Genomic DNA, 9795 nt, shown 5'->3' with positions numbered 1-9795 from the left:
CTGTTTATCTGCTTACACCCCTCGTCTTCAGGCCCATTAATGAGGCTTTAAACAAGAGCACCAATAACTGTGGTAACCTGCTGAACACCTCCCCCAACTCATTATTATTTATGATCTGTGTTTGGCTTTTCAGCCAAATCTTCAATCATGTCATTGTGCCCAATTTAGAATTGTGCAAGTAAAATGTCATGATATGCTTGAACACATGCATTATTAAACACAAAACCTGGCTGTTACACTAATGTAATTATATCAAAAAAAATAATCAGTCACATTTGGCCAGTGTGGTGACTTATATATGTCTAAATCATGTCCGCAGTGACATCTCTGCTACCCCCATTGCCTTTGATGCAATTGAACCGATGTAGTAGTTTGGCCCTATATCTGGAACACAGGACCTCTTCCAGCCCCCGTTGACTTCAAAGAAAGCAGGATCAGACCCCAACTAAACACTAATAAAGATTTTTCTTTTGTCAGTAATAATAGGAGCAGATATGTCTCAGGCTCCCTGTGACTGACCTATCTGAGTAAGAAGGAGCTTTATTGTTATACTGTCGTCATATTTCAGAGCAGATCAGCACTTTTAAAAAAGCTGCTATTATCATGTCAATGTCCATTTTCATCTGTAGCAGATACAGCTGAGTGAATAAATGACTTTTTGGGGACTGTGGCTGAACCAAAAAATTGCATATATAATTTTGGGTTGAACAAAACATTTTGTTCGTCCTGAAACATGTGTTGTTGTTTTTTCATTTTGTTTCATTAATGGGTGTCTTTCCGCCTCTCTCCTTTTTAAAAAAAATCCTGTAAACTTCAAAATGAAAAGTCAAAACATTTTCTTTCAAAATTGTTGGAACCAAAAGGGATACATTTTTTTTTCAATTTTTTCTTTTCCATCTGAAACTGCTGCCCCACTCCCTTTGTGAATAGACTATCCAAATTTCACCCAGCTCTGGTAGCAGAGTCACTCTAGTATCCCATCCTTGGTGATACTGTTCTGTGAATTCTTACCTCATATATATATATATATATATAGAAAGAGAGAGAGCGACATTGTACTTTTTTAGAAACTGATGACAGCCATAAGATAAATACACTAACCTCAGGAATTAATGCCACATGGGACTTCAGTTAACTCAGTGGGTGAAATACTTCCTTGATATACAGTACTGCATGTAGACCATCCACTTATATAGTGTCTTTCATTCTGCGGTTTCCTAGAGCACCTTACAAACTTTTAGTGTAAGAGCATTACTGTTGTGTATATGTCCTGTCAGACTTCTAAACTTTTTGTTCCTCTCTAGACCTCTTCAGTCTCAGCTAGATCTTTCTTAAGGAGCGAAGAGTGGAGAAAGTTCAACCCAATCCTTCAGCCTATTGTTTGCTTTTCACAAGGTTAAAGTCATAACAAAAGTGGATGTAAGAATGCCTAAAGAACACTGGGGAAATGACTGCAGTTGGGAAATTATCAGCTATTAAAGCAGAAGTGTTGCCTAATGGATTTATTGTTCAAGTTTTCCACCAGATGTCTGCAGCTCTTTACGTTCAAAACATGCTATGCTCACTTGTACTAGCTGAGTTAAAAGGGCAAGGTTGCAGTGTCTCCCCTTCGTGTTTTTCACCCTTACCTCCTCCACTTCCAATGCCTTAGATACCCAGTGAACTCTTCCTCTTCCCTTGGCTTCGTCTGGGGCACTCTTATCTAACAAAATGCAGATAGGGCTGCAGTGGAGGGTCAGAGATTTGTGTTATCAGGATACAGAATGAAAGGGAACCGAATTTCAGAGAAGAAGGACGAGGGCTGTTTTTAGCTTTTTTGCATTCCCAGACTGAAAGACTAAGAGCTACGTCCTAGTAGGGGAGAGACCATATGCCAGCAAGTCATAACTCCAGTCCAGCTGGGTCATGGACACTGGCAGAGTAGGCTGCGGGTGTTGAATGTTGTACTTCGATATCTATGTTGTATTTCTGTATGAATTTGAGTCATCTGTTACCATCTGATGTTTGTTTAGTGGCCGAGGCAAAATGAGTTGTGGGACTAAGGCCTTGTCTACATGGTGAGGTAATGCACAGTATGAGGATGTGATTTCTAAAGTGCACTAGCATGTTGTGCATTGACTGGTCCGTGTAGACCAGCGGTGGGCAAACTTTTTGGCCTGAAGGCCACATTGGGGTTGCAAAACTGTATGGAAGGCCGGGTAGGGAAGGCTGTGCTTCCCCAAACAGCCTGGACCCCGCCCCCTCCCACTTCCTGCCCCGTAACTGCCCCCCTCAAAACCCCTGACCCATCCAACCCCCTGCCCCTAACTGCCCCCTGGGACTCTGCCCCCATCCAACCTCCTGCTCCCTGTCCCCTGACTGCCCCCTCCAAGGACCCCTCTCCCCTAACCACTCCCCAGGACCCCACACCCTATCCAACCCCCCCAATCCCTGACTGCCCTCCTGACCCCTATCCAGCCCCCACCCCCTAACAGGCCCCCCAAGACCCCACATCCATCTAACCCCCTCCTGTTCCATATTCCCCAACTGCCCCCCAACCTCTGCCCCTTACCCAACCCCCCGGACTTGGCCCCTTACCATGCCGCTCTGAGCAGTGTGTCTAGCCACTGCACCACCCAACCAGAGCCAGACACGCTGCCACACTGCTCTGCAGGAGCGCGCAACCCCACCGCCCAGAGCACTGCTTGCACGGTGGTGTAACTGTGAGGGGGAGAGGGAGGACAGCAAGGGAGGCGCCGGGAACTAGCCGGCAGGAGCTCAGGGGCTGGGCAGGATGGTCCCGTGGGCCGTACGTGGTCCGCAGGCCGTAGTTTGCCCACCTGTGGTGTAGACCCTCTGCTGGTGCCCTTTGACAGAGTGCTGTTTGAAATAGTACTAGGCTAAAGCACAGTAGGGAACACATAAACTATGTCTGCACTGCACAGTTTACAGTGGCACAACTGTGCTGCTAAAGCCTTGCCAGTGAAGGCACACTGTGTAGCCACTCTTTGTCCGCAGGAGAGAGCTCTCCTGTTGACAAAATAAAACCACCCACCAATGAGAAGTGGGAAAGCGTCTCCCACCGACAAAGCATTGTCCACACTGGCGCTTTTTGTCATGAGCACCATAAGCAGGGATTCAGCCATTTGGTTACATCAGAAGAGTACAGCTCCTCCTCAATGTAAAAATGTATTACAGCATATCCACTTTGAGTATAGAAGGAATTGTCTGAGAATTTATAAGGAAATTGGTTTAGTTTGTACACTAATTTGTTGAAACTAATTTAAAAATGGATCCTTTCAGAAATTTAACACCCATGTCAGATTATTTTCCCCAGATTATGTTAACAGAATAATGCAGAGTGTTCCATAGAGTTAAAACTCACTGAAATCTCATGCTTTGACTAGGTTTGAAGAATTTAATTTGTGTTAGGATTAATGGCCATTTTTTGCTGTTGTCCTTCATAACTGAAAGCTTTTCCTTCAGCTGATGACAAATATTGTTTGACGATCGAGAATTCCACGAAGAATGGCCTTCTTTCAAAATGGCTGCCATCTCCTACTGTTCACAAGGGGAGTGCTGCTAGAAGCTGTTCTTAACAAAGCCTCCTATTGTTCGCAAGAGGAATGAAGCCAAGCTGCCCTCAGGGAAGATGCTGGCCCATACAAATATAAGTGGCCACCATCTTCTCTGAGGGCAGCTTGGCTTCCCTCCTATAGGGAACAATGGGAAGCAGAATGGAGCTGGTGTTACACAAAAGGCCAGAGCGATGGTAGAATTCCCTAGCCCCAGATTCCTCTGGCATAGGGGATTCCTTAACTAGTGTAGAGCCAGCTCCGATGTCACAACCTGCATAGCCTGTGCAATGTGGGTTCTGCATGGGACATATTTGAGAGTTAGTGCTGCTGGACTAAACTGTTTTAGTGATCTTTGGCTACCAGACAGCAGTAGCTCCAGAGGCCTATTTCTCCCTCACCTCATCCTTTGCCGCAATAAACAAAAATCTAAATAAACATGAAAAGAAAAATCTTGAACTAACCTGGTGTGTGCCCATCATCACTCTGTCTGCATGGTGTAGCACTTTTAACTCACCCATCCTCTTTATTCTTTTGGCTTTTCAGATAGTAAAGATTGTCTCTTAACATTGTATTGGGCACTGCACAAAACACAATAGGGCCTAATTTCTCATTGGGGCCTGTGGACAGTATTGATATAATCATCTTCAGGCCCTGAAATTAGGGTGACCAGATGTCCCGATTTTATAGGGACAGTCCCAATTTTAGGGTCTTTTTCTTACATAGGTAATAATTGGAGCTATACCAATCTCCTAGAACTGGAAGGGACCTTGAAAGGTCATCGAGTCCAGCCCCCTGCCTTCACTAGCAGGACCAATTTTTGCCCCAGATCCCTAAGTGGCCTCCTCAAGGATTGAACTCACAACCCTGGGTTTAGCAGGCCAATGCTCAAACCACTGAGCTTAGGGGGCTCTTATTACCCCCTACCCTCTGTCCCGATTTTTCAAATTTGCTGTCTGGTCACCCTGCCTGAAATATATATGAAGATACTATAGAAACTATAGTTACAAGATGTCAGTTTTGTCTGACTTTGCAGACTTGAGAGTCTCTGTTGCTTTCTCACAAAATGAGTTATTATCTGCTATGAAGCAAATGACTCATGATGGCTTATGCGAATAGCTTTATATCTGCTTCCTTCATGTCAAACAAACAGTTTCTGTTTCCTCAAAACTAGTCATACTGTTTACCACCTGAATTTTCTGCTATTAAAACACAGATATTGTCACTTTTGCTTCTGGTCACCACTTCTTAATCATACCTCTAGTTTTGTTGCCTCCATTTTCCTTATCCAGCATGACTCACATGTTGACTTCTTCCTAGCACATCTGTAACGTCCTGAAATAGCCTCTCTCCCTAGCACTGTGTGATGGTGCCGAACTCAGGGAATTTCATAACTATATATGTCACCATTCTTGGCAACAGTTGCTGGTTTGGAAGCATTTTCTTAGGGTACTTACATAACACTCATCACTGTGGTATCTAAGCCCAGCCCTCTCAAGATGTGACTTGAGAAAACAAAGATGTTGGAGCATCAGCTTTCTGGCTTAAGTATAAGCAGCGTACTGATGACATATTTATTCTTACCAGTGTGCAGCATCCTGGTCATCTATATCCATTTCATCTAAAGACTTGCTTGCCTTTCAAAGGATTTTCTTTTCAGTACATTTTATTATTTCCAGCAGATTTTGCTTGGTATAGTGGGATCCATTTTCACTTGCTCTTCAGACATTTCAGCATCCAGATTCCTTTCATAAGACCAGTCATTCAGCAATGCTCCAATTCTCTCATAGGCCCTGAGTGAAAACCCACTGAATTCAATGGAAGGACTCCCCTCCAATGGGCTTTGAGTCAGACTCAGTGTAACAGGGCCAGGGGCGGCTCTAGAAAGTAGGCTGCCCCAAGCAGCGCGGAGCGCTGCGCCGCCCTTCCCCGGTCCCGCGGCGGGTCCCCTCTTCCCGCGGCTCCGGTTGAGCTCCTGCCGGCATGCCTGTGGCAGGTCCACCGGAGCCCGGGACCAGCGGACCTGCCGCAGTCATGCCTGCGGGAGCTCAACCGGAGCCGCGGGAAGACGGGACCCGCCGCAGTCATGCCTGCGGCAGGTCCGCTCGTTCCGGGCTCCAGTGGACCTGCCGCAGGCATGCCGGCGGGAGCTCAACCGGAGCCAAATGCCGCCCCCCCGGGAAACGGCCGCCCCAAGCGCCTGCTTGGCGCGCTGGGGTCTAGAGCCGCCCCTGAACAGGGCCCTCTGCTGCCCCAATAAAGCACAGAGAGGCTTCTCTTTCTGCAGCACCCATGGCTTTATTTACAAAGTTCTCCCACCACCAGTGATACTATTTACAGAGCTTGCAGGCCTGACAATCTCCTCTCCTACCCAGAGTCTACCCTCAGCCTGGAGACTGACCTTCCCCTGGCCGTTCTCCCTTCTTCTGGCTGCCAGCCAGCCTTTATAGCCCTTGAAGCCTCAGGCCCACAGGTGCAGCCAGTTCTAAAGGCCAGGCACCAGACTTCTCCCCAGCCCCAATCTATTTCCCCTGATTGGGGCTGGCTGAGCAGGGGCTAATTAGGTGAACATAAGAACATAAGAAAGGCCGTACCGGGTCAGACCAAAGGTCCATCTAGCCCAGTATCTGTCTACCGACAGTGGCCAATGCCAGGTGCCCCTGAGGGAGTGAACCTAACAGGCAATGATCAAGTGATCTCTCTCCTGCCATCCATCTCCATCCTCTGACGAACAGAGGCTAGGGACACCATTCTTACCCATCCTGGCTAATAGCCATTTATGGACTTAGCCACCATGAATTTATCCAGTCCCCTTTTAAACATTGTTATAGTCCTAGCCTTCACAACCTCCTCAGGTAAGGAGTTCCACAAGTTGACTGTGCGCTGCGTGAAGAAGAACTTCCTTTTATTTGTTTTAAACCTGCTGCCTATTAATTTCATTTGGTGACCCCTAGTTCTTGTATTATGGGAATATGTAAATAACTTTTCCTTATCCACTTTCTCAACATCACTCATGATTTTATATACCTCTATCATGTCCCCCCTTAGTCTTCTCTTTTCCAAACTGAAGAGTCCTAGCCTCTTTAATCTTTCCTCATATGGGACCCTCTCTAAACCCCTAAACATTTTAGTTGCTCTTTTCTGAACCTTTTCTAGTGCTAGAATATCTTTTTTGAGGTGAGGAGACCACATCTGTACACAGTATTTGAGATGCAGCAAAGAATCCTGTGGCACCTTATAGACTAACAGATGTTTTGCAGCATGAGCTTTCGTGGGTGAATACCCACTTCTTCGGATGCAAGCAGTGGAAATTTCCAGGGGCAGGTGTGTATATATAAGCAAGCAAGAAGCAGGCTAGAGATAACGAGGTTAGATCAATCAGGGAGGATGGGGCCCTGTTCCAGCAGCTGAGGTGTGAAAACCAAGGGAGGAGAAACTGGTTCTGTAATTGGCAAGCCATTCACAGTCTTTGTTTAGTCCTAAACTGATGGTGTTAAATTTGCAAATGAATGGGAGCTCAGCAGTTTCTCTCTGGAGTCTGGTCCTAAAGTTTTTTTGCTGGAGGATGGCCACCTTAAAATCTGCTATTGTGTGGCCAGGGAGGTTGAAGTGTTCTCCTACAGGTTTTTGTATATTGCCATTCCTAATGTCTGATTTGTGTCCATTTATCCTTTTCCTTAGAGACTGTCCAGTTTGGCCAATGTACATAGCAGAGGGGCATTGCTGGCATATGATGGCATATATTACATTGGTGGACGTGCAGGTGAATGAACCGGTGATGGTGTGGCTGATCTGGTTAGGTCCTGTGATGGTGTTGCTGGTGTAGATATGTGGGCAGAGTTGGCATCGAGGTTTGTTGCATGGGTTGGTTCCTGAGCTAGAGTTACTATGGTGCGGTGTGCAGTTGCTGGTGAGAATATGCTTCAGGTTGGCAGGTTGTCTGTGGGCGAGGACTGGCCTGCCACCCAAGGCCTGTGAAAGTGTGGGATCATTGTCCAGGATGGGTTGTAGATCCCTGATGATGCGGTGGAGGGGTTTGAGCTGGGGACTGTATGTGATGGCCAGTGGAGTCCTGTTGGTTTCTTTCTTGGGCTTGTCTTGCAGTAGGAGGCTTCTGGGTACACATCTGGCTCTGTTGATCTGTTTCCTTATTTCCTCATGTGGGTACTGTAGTCTTGAGAATGCTTGGTGGAGATTTTCTAAGTGTTGGTCTAAGTATTTGAGATGTGGGCGTACCATGGATTTATATAAGGGCAATAATATATTCTCAGTCTTATTCTCTATCCCCTTTTTAATGATTCCTAACATCCTGTTTGCTTTTTTGACTGCCTCTGCACACTGCGTGGACATCTTTAGAGAACTATCCACGATAACTCCAAGATCTTTTTCCTGAATCGTTGTAGCTAAATTAGCCCCCATCATGTTGTATGTATAGTTGGGGTTATTTTTTCCAATGTGCATTACTTTACATTTATCCACATTAAATTTCATTTGCCATTTTGTTGCCCAATCACTTAGTTTTGTGAGATCTTTTTGAAGTTCTTCACAATCTGCTTTGGTCTTAACTATCTTGAGTAGTTTAGTATCATCTGCAAACTTTGCCACCTCACTGTTTACCCCTTTCTCCAGATCATTTATGAATAAATTGAATAGGTGCCTTTGCACCAGCACCCTGCTACACTCAGAAATAGGAATCTCTGTCTCCATCTCAGGCTATGGCAAGGGAGCATTCTCCAGAACTGGATCCTGCATCTAGCTCATCACCTACCACCTCTCTGTTTACAGGGCTCCCCTGTTCATGTCTGGCTGTATCAATGCAGCACTTGCTCAATGTTCAAACCTTCACTGTCTGTTCTGGAGCATGTTGATGACAAAAGTAGGTTGACTGCTTTTTTCATAGATTCAAAGGCCAGAAGGGATAATTGTGATCACCTGACCTCATGTATTACATGGGCCAGAGAACTTCCCCAAAATAATTCCTAGAGCAGAGCTTTTAGAAAAACATCCATCTTGATTTAAAATTGTCAGTGATGGAGAATTCACTACAACCCATGGTAAATTGTTCAATAGCTAATTACTCTCACCATTAAAAATTTACACCTCTTTACTGGTTTGAATCTGTCTAGCTTCAACTTCCAGCCATTGGATTGTGTTGTACCATTCTCTGCTACATTGAAGAGCCTGTTAAATATTTGTTTCCCCCATAGGTACTGATAGACTGTAATCAAATCAACCCTTAACCTTCTTTTTATGAAGATAAATCGATTGACTCTATCACTATAAGGGATGTTTCTAATCCTTTAATTATTGTTGTGGCTCCACTCTGAACTCTCTCCAATTTACCAACATCCTTCTTGAATTGTGGGCACTAGAACTGGACGCAGGATTCCAGCAGAGGTTGCACCAGTGCCAAATACAGTGGCTAAATAATCCTTCTACTCCTACTTGAGAGTCCTCTGTTTATACATCACAGGACTGCATTAATCCTTTTGGTCACAGCGGGAGTGTATATTCAGACGATTATCCATCATGACCTCCAAATCTTTTTCAGAGTCACTGCTTTCCAGGATAGAGTTCCCATCCTGTAAGTATGGCCTACATTCTTTGTTCCTTTCATGGATGTTTCCCTGGTGGTGTGGTGGTGGTTGTTATGATTATTTATTTACAGTAGCATCCATTATGTGCTAAGTGCTTTCCAAACATGTAAGAATACTCCCTGCTTAGAGCTCACACATATACGACAATTGGAATGAGACAAAGAAGATTAGCATAGTCCCTGTGCAAGAATGACACACAAATTCATGAACTAAAGACATAGGTCAGGGGAAGGAGAAAAACAATAGGCAAGATATGTACAATGAAGGTACAAATCAGCAAGATTCACTGTAACTAGCACAATAGTCCTGGGTCTCTACAGGGACTTGAGTGTGGACAACCCATGCATAAGAACTGTATGGAAGAAAGCATGGAGGTGATTATGTGAAAATCCAAGAAAGTAGGATGAGGTTGGGAGCCTTGGCAGAATGGAGGGGACAGGGTGACATGAAGCCGGACAAGAGAGGATAAGCAGGGAGGGGCAGAGTATGTAGAAGTTGGGGGACACAGCGTACATTTTGTATGATATTAGATGGGAAGCCAGTGGAGGGATTCAAAACCAGGAGTTATACGCTCAGACCAATGGGCAAGGAAGAGTTTACTCCCTTCAGAGCTTTTCAGTTTAGGCTTCCTCTTTTATACCCTC

The 9795-nt window shown here is 45.2% G+C and overlaps 1 non-coding gene across 1 annotated transcript; it reads left to right on the top strand.

The window, feature by feature from the left end:
- The first annotated feature begins 9272 nt into the window (after positions 1–9272).
- On the top strand, positions 9273–9375 carry LOC120372723. The gene has a single exon (XR_005585145.1). It is a non-coding gene; the product is annotated as a U6 spliceosomal RNA (small nuclear RNA).
- Positions 9376–9795: the final 420 nt, after the last annotated feature.

Source organism: Mauremys reevesii, linkage group 9 (assembly GCF_016161935.1).
Source record: "Mauremys reevesii isolate NIE-2019 linkage group 9, ASM1616193v1, whole genome shotgun sequence".
Lineage (NCBI taxonomy): Eukaryota > Metazoa > Chordata > Testudines > Geoemydidae > Mauremys > Mauremys reevesii.
The sequence above is the reverse complement of the archived record's forward strand: the minus strand, read 5'-3'. Positions and strand labels throughout refer to the sequence as shown.